Source organism: Onychomys torridus, chromosome 9 (assembly GCF_903995425.1).
Source record: "Onychomys torridus chromosome 9, mOncTor1.1, whole genome shotgun sequence".
In the NCBI taxonomy this organism is placed as follows: domain Eukaryota; kingdom Metazoa; phylum Chordata; class Mammalia; order Rodentia; family Cricetidae; genus Onychomys; species Onychomys torridus.
Genome location: NC_050451.1, coordinates 11,481,257 through 11,499,887, shown reverse-complemented (window position 1 = coordinate 11,499,887; position 18,631 = coordinate 11,481,257). Strand labels below are relative to the sequence as shown.

The 18,631-nt window shown below is 38.0% G+C and overlaps 1 protein-coding gene and 1 pseudogene across 4 annotated transcripts in view; both read left to right on the top strand.

Annotated features, from left to right (window-relative positions):
• Nrg3 (neuregulin 3) overlaps nt 1-18,631 on the top strand; it is a 1,086,061-nt gene that overhangs the window by 998,981 nt on the left and 68,449 nt on the right. The gene's annotated exons all lie outside the window — the stretch shown is intronic.
• On the top strand, nt 3,412-4,303 carry LOC118590959 (annotated as a pseudogene).

Sequence of the window (18,631 nt, the reverse complement as noted above, 5' to 3'; positions counted from 1 at the left end):
TTCTGTCCTCTATGACATCTGCATGTAGATGGCATACATGCACATAGAGAAACACATACCTCATAAGTAAAAATTTTTTAAAAAAGCTTTATAAATATTTAGGATGAAACTAATGGCGTGTTTGCAAGCAAGCTTATTATTTACCTTACATATTGGAAGATGATATATCCAATGTAAAAAGAACCTCACAAAGGGAGAGAATGCTAAGATCCAAATGTTGGTTATTAAAAATTTATCTTTAAAAATCAATCTTGCACAGTTGACTTTAGAGTTAATTTCTCTGAACTATACTAGAGACACACAATTTTAATTAGTGTAGTCTCTCATAAAACTGAAAAGAGAAAGGATTCAGAATTTAACTTTGAGTCTACTCTAATTTTAAAGCCAAAATCTGAAAACAAACAAACAAATCAGCTGTTTGTATAAATAAAGAGCTAGTTAAACTAGTAAAGTAAACAATAGATAATAAATTTTCTTTAAACGATTTTGATTATTCCTGGAATGGAAGATTTTTATTACTAGGAAATATGATATGATAATTCACCACATTAAAAAGATGATTGATGGAAAAATTGGTATTTTGATAACAGCAAAAATGTCTAGTAAGCATACACATTTTACAATAAAAGCTAAGGAAAACTTTCTTATTGTTTTGGGAAACATTTTAATACCTGCAATATATACTAAATTTGATGATAGATCATGGAAGATGTCTTTTCATCATGAGTGACAGGACCTGGTACCATGTATTGCAAATTCATCAGCAGTAAGTAAAACAATAAAAAAACATTAAGAAATTTTAAAAAAAGGTCATTACTTCAGGATGATGATCTATCTTTTTAATGAAGGAATTTTTTACATCATTTTACATACCAATCACAGATCCCCTGTCTTCTCTTTCCTCCCTTCTCTTGCCCCTCCCACCTTACCCCCCAAACCCATTCCCCAACAAGGCAAGGTCTCCCACAGGGAGTCCAAAGAGCAGAGCAGGTCCAAGGATGATACCCACTCTCCCCCCCCACCACCCTCCCCCATGGAGCTGATGACGGACTGAACCCAGGGCCTTGCACTTATTAGGCAAATGCTCTACCCCTGAGCTAAATCCCTAATCCTGGATGATATTCTTAATACAAATCATCTAGTTGTTGCATAAAAGGAATGATTTTAATATCAGTTGCATTTTGATATAATTTTTCATAAAAGATTCTTTCCATGAAGCAAATGATATAAATACAAGTAAATCTATCAAAACATAAGTCAAGATTCAACAAAGAAAATTATGATTTTACATTTAAATATAGAAGAAAAACATTCACCATCCTGTGTTCTCCAGAAACATAATCTGATAGCTTGAAGACAAGTTCCTCAAGTTACTTTATTGGTTAAATGCAATGTCAGGATCTTTGTTTGGTTTTGTTTAGAGGTTAAATGATGAGAAGATCAAAAATCACTGTGACTCACCTAAAGAGGTACATATTAACATCAATCAGCTCTCACACACTCTGACAATATATGCAAGGAGAACAATTTGAAAAGGAAAGACTCATTTTGTCTTGTAGCTTTGGGGATGTTGATGTCTGGCCACTTGATTCTGTTGCCTCTGGGCTTGTAGAAAGGCACAGTATCAGTGTAGATGGGACATGGTTGGTCAAAGCTTCTCACCTCATTCAGCTAGGAAGCAGAAAGAAAAAGACAGAAAGGTTCAGGACAAGACAACAGTTCTCAAGGGTCCCTCTACCCAGGAAATCCCCTCATGTATGTTTCCATCACCCCTAACAATAGATCAAATTTTAATCCCTCCAGTAGATTCTTCCATGTGATGAGGTCAGAATCCTCTTGATGAAGTCATTTCCTTAAACCCTGAGTTATAAACAAGATTTCAATATGGGGGCTTCGGTGAATGGTGGAAAATGAAAGGAAGAATACAGATGCTTGATGATACATAATGGAAAACAAAATCACAGCAGAGGAACAATGGCCAACCCCACAAGCTGACCTGTACATTCCCATCATGGTACATGCATGTTATAATGAAATCCAATTTTGTACATCAACAAAACTAATAAAAATGTAAAATGTCATGTATGTAAAATATATTATCTCAGCTTGGTGGTGGTGGCTGGTGGTGGTGGCTGTGGCGGCGGTGGCGGCGGTGGCGGCGGCAGCAGAGGCGGCAGAGGCGGCAGCGCACGCCTTTAATCCCAGAACTCAAGAGTCAGAAGCAAGCTAATCTCAGAGTTTGAGGCCAGCTTGGACTACAGAGTGAGTTCCAAGAAAGGCTCCAAAGCTACACAGAGAAACCCTGTCTCAAAAAAACTGAAAAAAATATATTATCTCTTTGGATAATAAAAGGAGGAGATGGCAACAATTAGTAAGGGAATGTAAATAATTAATTTTTTTAAATTAAGGCATACATATAGGGTTCATTTCATATACTCTTTTCACCTTGTGTGTCTCAATTAAATGATTTTTTCCTTACATATTTGTAAGAAAATTAAAATTAGAACTGAAGTTGTAAAAATTAGGTAAAGCTGTTTTACAAATCTATTGTGCAATTCCTTTCATATCCAAAGAAAATATCCATTAAGAATAACCTTACACAGAAAAACTGCAAGCAGCTACATAAAGTTGGGAGTGGGGAAGATGATTTTCCTTAAAGAAAAACAAACCAATTGGTTGTTGAGAGCCCAAATATCGACCCTAAAACACTTACGTAAGTAATATTATATGGTTTTAACAGGTTGTATTTAGGCATATATGTTTACATACAAATACGTATATGTATACAGTAACAATTAATGAAAAAGAGGCCATGAATTTGAAGAAGAATGAGGAGGGCTATATGAGAGGGCTTGTAAGGAGGAAAGGAAAGGGGAGAAATGTATTAAATTATGATCTCAAAAGTAAAACAATCTAAACAAAAGAGAAAACAGAATAAACTCCAAGTTGTCACATATGCTGAGAACTCTATTTGTGAAAACCTCTGCAGTTTTACTCTAACTCAGCACTACACTGATTTTCTCTTTCAGGGTAATGTTTGCTTTTCCTTTTGAGACTTTTCCTTTGAGACATTTTCCTTGTGATTCAGTGAGAACCGATTAATTCCTCTATTGCCTCCTAGGGTTCACTAAAAATTCCAACCCTGGCTATTGAGTCTCCCGCAGTTCCTTGTCCGAGGAGCTGTTCCCTGGACCTGTCTGGATCCACCAGTGCAGCCTGGTGGATTACTTCTCTTTTTGTTCTTGAGAACCAAAATATAGGTTTTCTTCCAATGATATCAAGGTAGAGGTAAACATAAGATAGATGCAAAATTGTTTGAGAAAACGCTCATAACACAATCCTCACCAAGAAACAAGAAACCTTAGACAGGATTTCATTTGTAGAAAAAAGATTTGTGGATCTAATTTGAAGATGGAGCGTGCTGGAAGCAAGGAGTGGAGCGGCACAGTAGAAAGGGAAGTGGACTGCCAGATGTCTAGTCAACCAAGCACGTCCTTTGCAAAGACGCCAGCAAAAAAAACAGAGAAAGACAGTGAAAGGTAACGATTGTACACCAAAGACGGAAGCAGAAGATGCTGAGACTCCAAGACCCATGCGTAGGAAGGTACCCATTCTTCCTCTTCCAGCCTGTCTGCCCCCAGTGAACCTGATTCACCGAGATGTTTTGCAGGCATGGTGCCAGGAAATGAAGCTGAGCAGCAAAGGCCAGAAATTAGATGCTTATAAACTCCTTGCAAGAGCTTTCCCAGAGCAAATGCCCGATTTAAAGAATGTTCCTGAGACACCCAAAGAGGCCAGAGTGAAGACATTTCGAAAAAAAAAAAAAAATGAAGACAGAGGAGGGCGAAGTGCCTTGTCCTCAGATGACAGTTTCCCTTGAAGTAGTCCCTGTCCCTGTACCTGAGGAGCAGGTACCTGCCCTTACTGATCCTCCTGTCCTCTATGAAGAAGTCAGCACCACTGTAGTGATGACAACCGCCTTGGAGGCCGTGTTGGCATCTTGGGTCAGAATTGCAGCCAATGCTAAGAAAAATGAGGTAGTGCCATCCACGGCAACATCAGAGACCTATGGGGAAATGTGGTGTGTGTGTGGTTCATGGGAGAAGCCTTCCTGCAAACTCAAGTGGTTGGGTTCGGCTGCAGTTCCATGCCAGACAGGCCTGGCCCTGAGAAGAAAGGGAAAGTGATTGCCCTCTTCCTGCTTCCAGCCTGCAACTTTCCACCCCCACACCTGGAGGACAACATGCTGTGCCCCAAGTGTGTTCACAGGAACAAGGTCTTAAATAAGAGCCTCCATGGATAAAGGGAAGATATCTTAGGTTTGGGCTAGCTGCTGTCATCACCCACTCTTGTGGAGTGGTCTACAGAACTGCAGCCAAGACAGACTGATGGAAACCCGAATCTATGCCCTGGAAGGTGCCCATATCACGCAGAAACTATGGGACATTGTTTGCTAATTGTTGCTGTCGTTCAAGCAGCTTGAGAAAAGAACCAGTGAAGCCACAAAGACGCAATGGTTCAACCTCTGCTCATTGGGATGACTAGGTATAAGTCATCCTCCTGTTGTGTGAAGATGAGAAAGTGTCCTACAGGTTTTGCTACCAGGAGGTCCTGGGGCAGGAATATGACATCTCCAGATACAGTACTCATATATAGTACTGCTTGTCCTGTCTCCAGCACAACAGGGTCTTGGCTAGTCCTGTGGTCCATTGTAAAGACTCAGCTTGTGCCTGTAGCCTCCACATGCCCTCTTTTCTGGGTTGTATTATGTTAGTGTGTAGTCCCTAGTGTGTTTTCTACTGTTGCAAAATATTACACCAAATCTGGTTTGTGGTTTTTTTTAAAAAAAAAAAGATTTGTGAATTCAGTTGTCTGGTTAGTAAACAGAATTGTCAAATTATAAAGGGGCATATGCCCTTCTTTTCAAAATCAGTGTTTTCCATCCTTTTCAAATTGTGTAAAGTAACATGTATGAACTTTTTAACCTAAAAGTCAGAGCACTTATCTTTTATCAGTTCATCAGTGTATGCTAATTATATAAAATAATGAATTTACTTTTATTTCCATACATTTAAATACTGTACTTTGATAATATTACCTACTCATACTCCCTCTAGTTTCTTCCAACCTCTTCTACTGGATCTTTTGTTCTTTCCCAAATAGTTTCCATTCATGACTTTTAAAATCTCAGTTTCTCATTTGAGAAAAAAACACTCTGATGTCCTTCTGAGGCCTGGCTTATTATTTCTGATTTGTGCATGATATGTTACCAATATGTTCCTTGGGGTCCCACTTGATTGTTTATGACTTATAGACAGGAAGCTATGTCATTTATTTCTGGATCCCACCCCCAACACTGTTCCTCACTTCCTATGGACATCCAACACACTTTAATATGTGAGTCTAAGCAGCCAGAGAGGATACTGATTATCTCTCTTTCTGAGAAAGTTAATTAGAGGGATGGCATAAGTATGAAAAGTTAAACAAGCTTCAGACAATCTGAGAAAAAATATGAAAGACAATTTAACATATAAACTCTTATTATACTAGTGATCTCTAAAATTAAAACTTCAATAGTTTTAGAGAAGGTAAGTGAATACAAAGTTTAACTTCAACTTTGTAAGTTACTGGCTGCACAAATTTTATTTCTTTGCTTGTAAAACAGAGATCATGACTTCACTGTGCTGGGCAGTTGTTGAGAGGATCAGATGGAATACAGTTTGCTAAAACCTCAGTGCCAAAATAGGAAAGATAGCTCAGTGAATAAGAGCATGCGCTACTTTTGCAGAGGTCTAGAGTTTGGTTTTCTGACCCACATCTGTTGTGGCAGCTCCAGGAATATCTGACAATGCTGGCTTCTCCATAGGCAGCCACACTCATGTGGAAATACCCATACAAATATACATAGTAAAAATAAATACATATTACAAAAACACCTTAGTGTCCCTTGCTTGGGCATCTCTCTCTCTCTCTTTGTGTGTCTGTTTTTCTGTGTCTCTGTCTATCTCTCTGTCTCTCTGTCTGGAAGCTTAAGAGTTAATACACAGCCTCAGAGCCAAAGCTGAAGCTGGTGCAGCTTATAATGGATGATCCACATTGGATTTGGTCAAGGGGGTTACAAGAAGGCAAAAAAAGAAGAAGACAGAATTTATTCAGGTTTTTTTGAAATACCAACCGCTTGAGCAGACAGTTGGTGATGCCCTACTATGTGATGCTTGTAGTTAGCCATCAGTGAAGTCCTACAATACTCATGTCATAGAAAGGGACCCTAAATGGAAGATAATGTGAAGAGCATGTATGAGATTAGGTGAATTTAAATGCTATGCTTTCCAGATTTCAAAGCTCCTGAGAGTCTTCAGCACATGTCAGAGCAAATGAGTGTTGAGGATCTTCAGAAAGGCCCTTGTGTCTCACCCAGGAGGAACAAACAGGGTCGGCTGTGAACTTGGAAATATGCAGCTACATCCCCTGAGATGCATGCTTTTAGCTGTAAAACATTCAAAAGTAAATTTTCATAGAAGGGATATTTCTGTTTCCTCCATAGAAATTCATGTAAACACTGGTATATTTAAGATGAGTAGTCAAGAACAGCTACTTTGCAAAACATTGAAGTTAGCCTCTCTAAATGTGGCTTGTCAATCCACAAAACAGCCCCAAACGTATTTAATATTCCATTTCTTATACCATGTGGCTAGTGAGCAGGATGAATGATGATTTCTTCCCTTGGATTTTAGCAGAAATTAAATTTGTTAGAGTTGAGTTACTGACTCCCGTGGGAGCTAAGGTGAAGCCTGCCAGAAAGGCAATGGAATTGCCTGTTAAAGGAAACTCAATTCTTTATTCATCTTGACTCCAAATGTCATACCATGCATGAGCAGGAGCCAGTCATTAACTAAATCCCTGGTTCTTCACCAACTTTAGTCTGGTACACATCCATCCATCTGCCAGTGAGAATGGAGTTTGCATTGGTAAAGGGCATCAGGAGAATTTCAGAGATGGCCAGCTTCAATAACATTTTCCATCACAATATTCTCTTTACATCTCTAAACAAAAACTTTATTTAAATGTGACAGAATGACATTTGAAATGTGAGTGCGTGCATAATTTGTGTGAGTGTGTAAGTGCTCACACAACAAGAAGCATTTAGGAGTTATGGATTCTTGTTCCAGACTTTGAAATTAGTTCTCTGTTAAGTGGCTTTTGAGAAACAAATAGATGTTCTTAAGCTGCAATAGAGTGATATTTGATACAAGCAAGTCTAAATGTTACATTTTGTAACATGGCTTAAGCATCCAGATACAAGGAAATATGTGTCGTTCCTTACTGAATGAATATACAGCACTGCCCAATATTGTTTTGGATATAACCTGAGAAATCCCACAAACAAACTTCATGTTTCCTTACCTCGGACTTCTTTATTTATTGAGTTAGTGGTGTTTTCAGGTAATGTAGATGTCTTAATGTGCAAGGCCATGGGGTGGATCTCTGTTCTTCCTGAGTGCTGTGGTTACTGCCTGTAACCTCAATACTAGGGAGGCTGAGACACGAGGTCACTGCAACTTTGGGGCCTAGGCTACATAGTGAGATACAAGATAGCCTGTGTTAGAGTGTGAGACCCTTTCTCAAAACAGGAAAAATGTAAGAAGTATTTTCGCTGATTTTTAAGAGTGTGTTAAATTAAATCAAATGGATGGGTGTGGTGTGGTGATAGAGTGAGAAGGATGATACTCTATGTGAAGAAGGCAGAGGCCATTTGAGTCTCTGCCTCCTCCCTCACAACTATACTTGAGAGTTCCTACCCTTGAAAACCCTTGATTTGTTTCTCTTTATCCATGAGAAGTCAGAAATATCCAAAATTTACTACCCCAAGAATGGCTAAAATATGCATCAACATCCTAGTTGGCAGTGTGAACCTGGGAGAACAGAACCTAAAAATGAGGCAAACTGAAGTCTTATACGATAGGCAACTTTACTTAGAGCATCAGGCAATTCATATTCTGAGGGCTAAGCAAGGTCACATGAGTAAAATTCACATGAGCTCAAGCTGTATAGAAACTCAAGAACAAGCCCTTCCTGGAAATAAGTATGGTCACATGAGCAAAGTTTAAATGATTTCAAGCTGTATACAAACTCAAGGACAGGGCATTCTTGGAAACATATTTTGAATAATAAAAGTAAGATGATCAGTAATTTGAAGTAAACCCACTCCTATTTATTACATCTGGAAAGGGCAGGAAGACACACTCCAATAACAACGTATGTTTAGAAGGAGCAGAGGTCACGAGTCTCTTGTTTTCTTGGAGTTTTCTCATGAGCTCTCAGAGATCCCCCTCACATAGCTCCATTCTTGGACTATGTTTCAACACCATGCTGAAAGAGTCCATAGATAATTCCCTGGGAATGGTCCTCACATATCTACAGTGATGATCCCTATATTAGTGTGTTCTTTATCAATCTCCCCCTATGCCCTCATCACTGATACATGCCTTCGTGGCATTTCTTGGGATCTACATCTAAAAGCTTTCCAAGTCCAACTAAAACACTATTTCAACAGAAAATACCAAATAGAGCTTACACTTTCCTTTCTAGAGGACCTGCCAGCTAGCCATAGCCTAGGATTTTTGGCTTTCCTGGCCTTGTGATGGATTCAGGACCTCTCCAAAATTTCTGGTTTCTCAGGAGCAGCTGTGCTATGTTTCCCACTTGCAGGCATGAACTGAGAAATGAACTGACGAACAGACTACATTGCTGTCCATAACATCCCACCACAGAGGAACCCTGGGCAAGAGAAGGGACTCTGGGTCTGGATCGCCACTGTGCTTTCGCTGTGGAATTCTCAGGATTTAGGAATGGACTTTGGTAGGATGCCATCTGCTGTAAGCAGTGCATTATTTTGACAGTGATCTAAGTGATCTTGTCTTTTTATATCTCACACTCAAAAGAAGGAGTGGTTACACATTTATGTATGAGGGCTTTATGGGTCAATGTCTTTAGGACAGGCAGACTTCAGATGCTAGGGGTTGTAGTAAAATTCCCTTTTAACTTCTGGAATGGAACTCTGTGTCCTTGTCCTAAAGGAATCAGGTTTCCATGCCACTTGCTCTAAGCCTCTCCATGCTTTTGGTTTAATGAACAATGAGTCAAACCATGAGCAATGATATCTGGTGTGCTCTAGGTAGAATCATGGGTATAGCTACCATAGTTGTATTATGAATACCACCATGTAAAACAACTCACGTTTTGTACCTAACCACAGAGAAGGGCTTGGAATAAAATATGCCAATACATAAAGAGTGAGTTTATTGTCAACTTCTCTGAAAATGTGGATGATTTTTTTGGATTTTTTTCTACCAGGTAACTTTGTAATGTGTTTCTTAGAATTAATAGCTTTGTGAGTTTGTGCTCTGAACATAGAATAAACAAGGCTACCACTTTTGTAGACATTGGTGACATCACGGAGCTTTGCATAGCACATTTGCTTTAAAAGCACCTAAATTATTTATAGTCACTACTATTAAAAGATGTAAAGGAAACTCTTGAGGGATTATTTTTAATCAGTGGAAATTTTGTATATTTTAAAGTACCTTCACATTTGTATTAGAGGAACTATTTATTTCAGATATATCTTCAAATCCTAGCAGGCAAGTCAGTCACCACTCTAAGGATAGATGGTGTAAAGCAGACTGCTGATGCTGTGTGAGGGATGAAGGAAATTGAAGTTTCAGTTATCTCTTCCATATTGTTTTTGATCACCAAATCAGCAATATAGTCAGAAATGTTATCAACAAATATAAACAGCACTTTATAGTTGACACATTTTTTTCTCTCAGGTGTAATCTCATTTACTATGACACTAATATGGGTCTTCAAAGACTTAAGCACCAATCATTTCAGAATGTATGATGGAATTCCTTTGAAAATAAATATGAATTCTATTCACTAATATTATATAGGAATGAGGAGAAGTGAAACCTAATATTAAGTGAGGCCAAATATTAATAAAGCTACTAAAGAGGTAAAAACAAATGCTACCTATTCTACATTAGAAACTCTACTAAGTCTTTTGAAGGGATTATCTCATTTTTATCACAATGGCCTTTTAAGGTGAATTATTTCCTTATTTAACAAACAAAGAAAATGAGACTCAGAACACTCTGAACCTTGCCCACAGTTCCATAATAATGTGTAAAGCTAAAAATTTAAGTCCTGACTTATAGGATGGTTCTTTATTGTGAAAAAACATGAGGTTATAAGCATTTTGATAACTGTGTGATTCTAAATGGAACTCCCTTCCAGAAATTTGAATTATTTGCCATTGTTACTAAAGAATGAGGAAGTCAATATAAAGTTTAGAAAGAATAGATGCTTGGTTGGATGATCTGAGGACATGAGCAGTCATGTCCTCTTTGATTGGTTTTAAATGAATACAAGGCTTTTCTCTTCATATCTTTGGCTGTTTCGTTACAGCATAGTTGTAAAGAAAATGTGCTACATTTATTTGGCTTCATTGCTTTTCCAACCAGATTTAAATATTTATACCTGAATTTGAACATTTTTTGTTTCAGAGATACCTCTCCAAAGGTTTTGACCAGCTCTCCCATGGAGTGTGAGTGAGTGTATGGTGTGTGAGTGAGGGTTATTTGTGTGTGTGTGTGCGTGCGTGCGTGTGTGTGTGTGTGTGTGTGTGTGTGTGTGTGCTCTCAAGCTTGCTCATGTCCCTGTTATGTGATGAGTTCATTATAATGCCATCACTGCCAAACTCTAAACTGACAGAGTTAGTTCAGACTTTTAGCACTGGAAATTATTGCATCTTACTTTTTTAAGTAGATTGGAGCTAGAGATGGACAAACATTAGTAAATACTTTAAACTTGTTTCTATAGAGTCCTATGTATGTATATACATGTCTTTGTGGTTAGGGGTTGTTCCTGAGCCAACCACTTCAACTTCAGGAAAGTAGGAAATAAGCCTGGTTGATAAGAGGCAAGAAGGATGGAAGGGAGAAATGAACAACTCATAAAACATCATGGAATCCTTCCTACACAAATATCCAGAAGCCTCCTCATTCTCAGAATGTAGATATTTGTCTTGGCATGAAGGGCTTTTCAGTTCCACTCCCACCAAGTTTGGAGAGTTCTCCTCCAGAAGAATAATGGGTCCTTCAATCATTCTCTGGAGTCATCATAGTCAAGCAGCAGGCTGACCGACAGAACAGGTGAAGTTTTTTAAGCACCAGCAATGAACTGAACACAGATGTATAAGGCCAAATAGAACAGCAGATGGCTGAAACTACAAGTGAAAGTTACTTATAATTTTGAAAGAGCTTGGCTATGGTAAACATATTCACATTTAAGTGACTCACAGACCTTTCATTGATTCTGTCACATTTAGGATTTTTATTTTACTAATTTGAGAATTCTAAAAATAATACTTGTTTTCATTAAATGTACTATAATAAAGATGTATTCTTTTCATCTTAAAGTAGACTTGTTATATACTAGTTTTTACTTCCTTTTCGATTTGTACTATTTTTGCTAAGTAACTGAATGCATAGATTCATTGGTGACTATAGTATAGATAGACAATAACCCAACAAAGGACACATATGAGGTTATCTTTAGTTGTCTTAGTTTCTTTCCCTGTCGCTGTGGTAAAATGCCATGACAACAACTTAAAGGATAAAGGTCTTATTTTCACTTAGAGTTCCAGATGGAATCCATCATGATGAGGAAGACAGGGTAGCAGGCAAGAAATGCATAGTAGAGGGGGCAAAAACTGTCCAGTAACATTGCATCCACACTCAGATGAAGAACAAACAGAAAGTGGAGCTATGCTGTCAAACATCAAGGGCCATCCCCAATGATCTACTCTCCCATGAGACTCCACCCCCTAAAGGTTCCACAACCATCCTTAAACATACCAGTAGTTTGGCACCACATGTTTAATCATATGAGCCTGTGAATTACATTTCACATTCAGACCATAACACCAGTAATGTTCTATCAATATGTGTTTCATATCTTATGTATAGAGTAAGTTATTTATAGATGAGTTATATACTAGTAGATACTGTATTATTTTATGTTTACTTATACATGCATATTTAAATGTACATGTGCCTGTATTTACATAAAGACAAAATGTTAGAAAAAGCAGAAAAGTTGGCTATGGACTTTTTAGCTCTGATTTCTTTATATGTCCCCCCCCCCTGTCACTCAAGCCTACCACTTTAGATCTCCAGTGTGTATCTTAACTGTTCTTTTATCTTTTATTCAATACACAAAGTAGAATTTCTAAAGTTCCAGGTATGACTTAAAAGATGGTCACATGGTAGTCACAGCCTCTCTTTACTGTATGAGGGGTACTAATTAACCATTCAGCATTGAAGATGGCTACTCTGATTGTCCCATTGTGACTTGGGAACAGCATCTGATCCAGGGAAAGAGAATGGGTGAGAAAGTAGCTCGTGAAAAGGATCAGAATAAGATGCTCTACAGAGATAGGAAAGTAAGGTGTGTGCATGCCTTTGTCAACGTAGTATTTTCCTAATGAATTTTCCCATCATGAAAAATAAGGGAAATGCTATAATAAACTGTGAATAGATACAATGAATGAAGGGTAATTCACATATACGAGTGCAGTTTCATGAATATTAATGATTTTATTGTATTGGGTGATACAAAAATAGCATAAAGCATTATTTATTTGCTTAATTTACACACTAATTACTTCATTTACTTAAAAAATTCTAAATATTATTTTCAATTTTATAGTGAAGAACTGAGATTTTTGACATAAAAATATTTTGTATCACATTTATATTTTCCGTGATTACATACAATTCCTGATGAATGTCCCTTAGTCATTTCTATTCAAACATTTTACTGCCATTATAGCAAAGAAAGTAATACAAAATTTAAAATACTTTTATTATCATTAATAATTTATACTTCTTGAAATTATCCAAGGAAAAGCTCAATCCTGTAATTCATTAGTCAATGTAAAGTTGAAATACCTTTGTGTGAATAATATCAAATTCAGTTAAACTCTTCTATGTCTGTTTTAAAAAAGAAGAAACTATATCCTGTATGATCACTGGTGTCATTAGAACAATTGTAAAACAGTAAGCTTGATGCCACCAACAATGAGTATCTGTCACACACAGGCTTGTTCCTTACATAAGAAGCCAGTGTAGCCTCAGAAGACCAATTATAAATAAAATACTTTACAAATATTAATTGATTTTTTTCATTCTAAAATCACACAGAAGCCCAGATTCCAAATAGTTTGAATGTTTTATCCAATGCAGGTGTATTTATAGACAGAGAAAAGGAGGTGATACCCAGTGAGTAAAGATGTCACATCGAGACAGCCTAATTGGTACAGTGTGAATTTCTTTCATTAGAGCATAGCAGGAAAAATATTGCTGGCTTGAAGTTGAGTGTGCCTCTGCTCCTTGCTACAGAGTTTATGCTCTGTTTATACATCACATTAGGCTACAGCTCACTAGGTACAGTGGAGCTTTTAGGCTAGGTGAAATATGGGTAGAGTCAGCTCTGGATGAAACATAATTCTGTTTAACAAGGCTGTCTTGTTTTGCTTCCTAATGTTTCCCTGCACAACCCCCCTCTCCATCTCCAAGCAGCCTCAGACTTAGAACTAAAAGGACCAAGCAGATGCCATAACAGGCTGCTCAGTCTTCTCGCAGAGATCAGGCCTCAATTTGAGTTTCCTAAGACTTGAGCAAGCAGTTTCTGGGAGGGCTATAACATAGTCCTTGCAGTAGCTCCCTTTCTGCATGTACTCTGACTGCTTAAGGATCAACCATTTGTTTACTGTCTGGGACCCCTCACTATGTGCATGCACTCTGTGCATGCTGCATGGCCACACAGTTTCATTGGCTGTCTGTGCTTAGAAGGTACATGTTGCTTGGTAGGCAGTCTCTCACAGGGACCTGAAGCAACATGCTATACTCTATTTTGATGAGGTATTTTTTTCTGAGATTTCCCTGATAATTTTTCTCATTCCACATATACAAGTGATTGATCTGGAAACATTAGATAACCCTCAACCTTCCCCAGCGCCTCCTCCTTGACACCAAAATTGAAGCTTTTTCTTCAGAGAATTGTTTTATATTTTTGATTGTTTTAATGTTTATGTTTTTCTTAAATTGCTGTTCAAATTAGTTTCTTCTATCAAGCAGAAGAAAGTCTGCTCTTTTCTTTTGATTACCTTTCCTCTCAGAATTAGTTCTCAGTTTGGTTGCTTTCTAATGTTTGTTTTCCTTCATTGCTTTTACAATCCTGGATTTGTATCACAGACATAAAGATGATTTTGCTGGCATAATGTCCAGATCATCACTGACATCACTGAAACATTGTCTTGAAACATTTGGTACCTCTTTCCTTATAAGTGATTTAACAACTTACATACCTCACTATTAGATAACATACTAAGGGCATTTCTGCCTCTGGCCTTATAATAGTATATGTGTTTATTTCCTGGTAAAATAAACATGCATCTGAAGGATTCTTAATGCCATTATATATCAGGGTTGTAAACAGGAAACTCTGCTCTTGAGAAACCATATAGATGCCATGTTTCCTTTTCTAAAGTAAAGGCCTATATTAGAGCCAGCAAATGATGAGAGATCAGGCTTCAGGGTCATGGGAGGGAAATATCTCACCCCAGGCATAATATCTACTAAGTTTCAAGTCCAAATAAGGTTCAAAGCTTTCAATATAACATTGCCTTCTCATTTGGTCAAAACATATTCAAAACATCTCACATTTCTATGCATTTTCTTTGCAGACATAAAGTACTCATCCTCAAAATAAGAGCTCAATTCAAACTTACACTAAGTTTATATACAGTTCCTATGTATACAATTAACAGTTAAGAAATGTTAGTAGCCTAGTGTGATGGCACATGCCTTAAATCTCAGCACTTGGGAGGCAGAGGCAGTCAGATCTCTTAGTTCAAGACCAACATGGTCTACAGAGCAAGTTCCAGGACAAGCAGTTCTACTCAGAGAAACCCTTTCTCAAAATAACAAAACAAAACAAAACAAACTTTAGAAAGCAACCAAACTGAGAACTAATTCAGAGAGGAAATGTAATCAAAAGAAAAGAGCAGACTTTCTTCTGCTTGATAGAAGAAACTGACTTGGTGGAGGTAAATGAGAACATTCTATAGTGAAGGAAATCATTGATCCATCAATAACATATTTTGTACTACTTGCATTTCATATTCAGTAGTGACAAAAGTACCCAAAGTCCAAAGTACATTGAAATACATATTTTGTATTAAGTGAAAGATCATTATTTATGATAAATTACTATCTCTTTTATTAAGTTAATTCTTCTTGGTGACATCCATGAGACTAGATAAACATTATATAGGCTGATTGATAAGATATTTATCAAAATGTGAGCAGACTTCAGAAGGAAAAAGAATGCACTAGGATTCACAGTCTTAACCTTATCAAAACTAGCATTTAATTAAATGTTCTAGAAAATTGAGAAGCCAGAATGTAACTTACTTAACAAAACATGAAATTTCACATAAGGAGAATTTCAAAAATCTTTCTAGTTAAGATGATGTAAAGAATATATTATTTTGGTTTTTGAAGTGAATTTTTAGAATTTGTCTCCTGGCAACCCGGACTCCAATTCAGAGAGCAGAGAATACCTGTAGCCTAGGGGACATGGCAATGAAGTGAGCCCAAGAAGACCCTCTCTGTAGCTGCTATTTAATGGAAGCATCAAGAATGTTCTCTCTTGCAAAATAAATGAGAATAATGAGGTTATTTACAGACTACTTTACATTGAGTGCAGTTTATAATGTTTTCTGCACTGTGCTTTAAGGACTCCTGGTAACTAATTAATACACAGGAACGTCATGATTTGTTTCCCTGCCCCTACCCCCAGCTAGGACTACCTTCATGCCTTCTAAGGTTCTGACAAAGATCCAAGTATTGTCCTGTGTTCCAATCTTTTTGTTTATCTCCTTTAGTTACATATGAGTTTATGTGCTCCACATTTTCTTGAAGAGATCCATTTTAAAGAGAAGGATGGATCTGGGTTGTATTTCATCATTATGTTGAATTATGTACAAAGAGGAGAAAACATTTAGAAAATGTTAATCATGTTATCACTGACAAGACATTTTTTACTCTGAACGTATTTCAGATGTCTTATTGTCTCAAAATTCTATCTAGTCATCAATCTATCTGGACCAGAACAATGCCTCCTTAATGAGCAGGACATGAGCAGTGGGGTCTCAGGTGTTCCAGAAAGCCTCTGATTTGTGTCAAGGAATCCAAATTGTTTCTCTTGAGTAGAAATTCCCAGTGGGCCCCTGATATCACGGTACACCTTGACCCAAAGGAAGATGCAGACAACTGCCAAGATCTGGGCACAAAACAGATCCAATTCACTGTGTTAAATGCCAAAGCCAAGCAACTGGTGATTTATGGCTGTAAATTATCCTGCTGTTCACTAGTGGTAATTGCTACTCAACCTTGAAATAAAATGGTAATCAATGTGCTAAAATGAGAACACCCACACTGGCACCAAGCTGCTCACCTGCAAACCTTTCTGCAAGCCTTATATTCCAGGGGAAGATGGACGAGAGTAAGGAAAGGCAGAAAAGTGCCCCTCAGCTTCAAGCCTGCATTCTCTCTGTTCAGTGAGATAACAGGGGTTTATTTGAATGGTCTCCTAGGACTCTTCAGATTGCTTTAGGGAATTGAGCTGTTGAAGCTGGGGAATAATAAAACAATGGAGGCAGCATCTTGAAGAACCATGCCTTAAGTGACTGAAGCTTTCATGAGCCCAGCATTTTTGGCTTACAACAAGCTGCTCTGGCCTCACATTAGAACATAGAGCCAGAATATCATGCCCTTCTCTTTGCTAGTATGGCACCAAACATCATTAAGGTGCTAGCTGCCAGTCAAATGATCTCCATTTCACAGCTGTCACAATTGTTTTCTTCTAGAGACAACTGCCATGAAGAGAAATGAGTTCTTGATTTTGATGTAATAGTCCCTGGTAGCAGTTGACATAGGCATTTGAAAGAACAGTATATGCAGCACACTAACTGGCATTTTTCTTTGAAATGCTGGGATCACTCATGTGCTAGTGCTCACCAGATTCCCTAATCATTCCATCAGGAAAGAATCAGTTAGTCAATAGCCATTTCAATTTTTCCTGGGTAAATTGACTGATAAGAATATCTGTTGAAGGGAAGCAGGACTAATTAATTCCCTTTATGTGAGTTGTCATTCTTTTAGATAGGGGAGTGGATTACCCTGAATAATTTCATTCACATTTAGCATGGATCAAAGGGGTCAACATAGGAAGAAAGAACACTGTCCTTTCAGTGAGAACAACCAAGGGCAATTAGAATCTCTTTTATGCTTGCTTAATTTAGAGCTATGAATCTTTAAATAGCTCTAAAGCATGTGACATGGACCTTTAAAAAATTAATAGACTTGACTTTTTGAAAAGTTTTAGATAAGAATGAAGCCAAACAGAAAATTTTTAGTTTCTATATACCCCTACAAATCTCAGTTTTCCTTCTTATTAACAGCTTTTGCTACTAGTAAGAAGTCCTTATCAACACATTATTCATATTAACTGATGTTCACAGTTTATACTAGAATTCTTTTAAATAAGTTTGTGGGTTTTTTTTTTTGTGTGTGTGTGTGTGTGTGTGTGTGTGTGTGTGTGTGTGTGTGTGTTGGAGGGAGGGAGGTTGTAGTAGTGTTTGCTCTGCCCATGACCTTGGGCTATAGGGCCTGAAGGAGGCGGTGCTTCTGGCTGTTGTGCCTCTTAAAGGGAAAGGGAGAGGGGTCACAGGTCCCTTCTCCCTGCTTTCTGGTGTGATCAAACTACCAGGAGTATTCACTACAGGTCAGATCACAGGATGACTTCAGCTGTCTACTTGGTTCTATATTCATGAGTGTATTTCTTCAATTTAACCTAATAAATTCCCTAATACTCCTTAAGCAGACTCCGATGGATTTCTTGCATTATATGGAGCCCAATATCAGGAACACGGCCAAGAAGCATTGTCTCCTTTGGCCTGCTTAGCCCAAGGTCATGAGCTGAGCAAATACCACTCTGTGTGTGTGTGTGTGTGTGTGTGTGTGTGTGTGTGTGTGTGCTCGCGTGTGCATGCATGTGTATGTGTGTGTTTTTGTGTGTGTGCTTGTGTGTGCATGTGTGTGTTTGTGTGTGTGTGTGTGTGTATGTATGTGTGTGCTCACGTGTGCATGCATGTATATGTTTCTTGAAAATTTACTTGCCTATGTGCCTGTAGAGAGGGCAGAATAGGGTGTCTGTTCCTGAGGCTCTGAACTTATGGGTGTTTCTGAAGGACTCCTGGCTTATTATATGGATGCTGGAATATGAATGCTGGTCCTTATGATTGTACAGCAAGCTCTCTAAACTGCTGAGCCATCTCTCAAGGCCCATACATATTGTTTTCAATGAGCTGTCTCCTCTAGAGGCTCCACAGGGTGTCACAGGAAGAAAACAGAAGGAATGTCACTATGGTGGGGTGTCCCAACTTCAGGAGAAATGGTCCCTTGGCCAAGTGGTGAATCCATTTTTTTTTTAAACCAGAAGC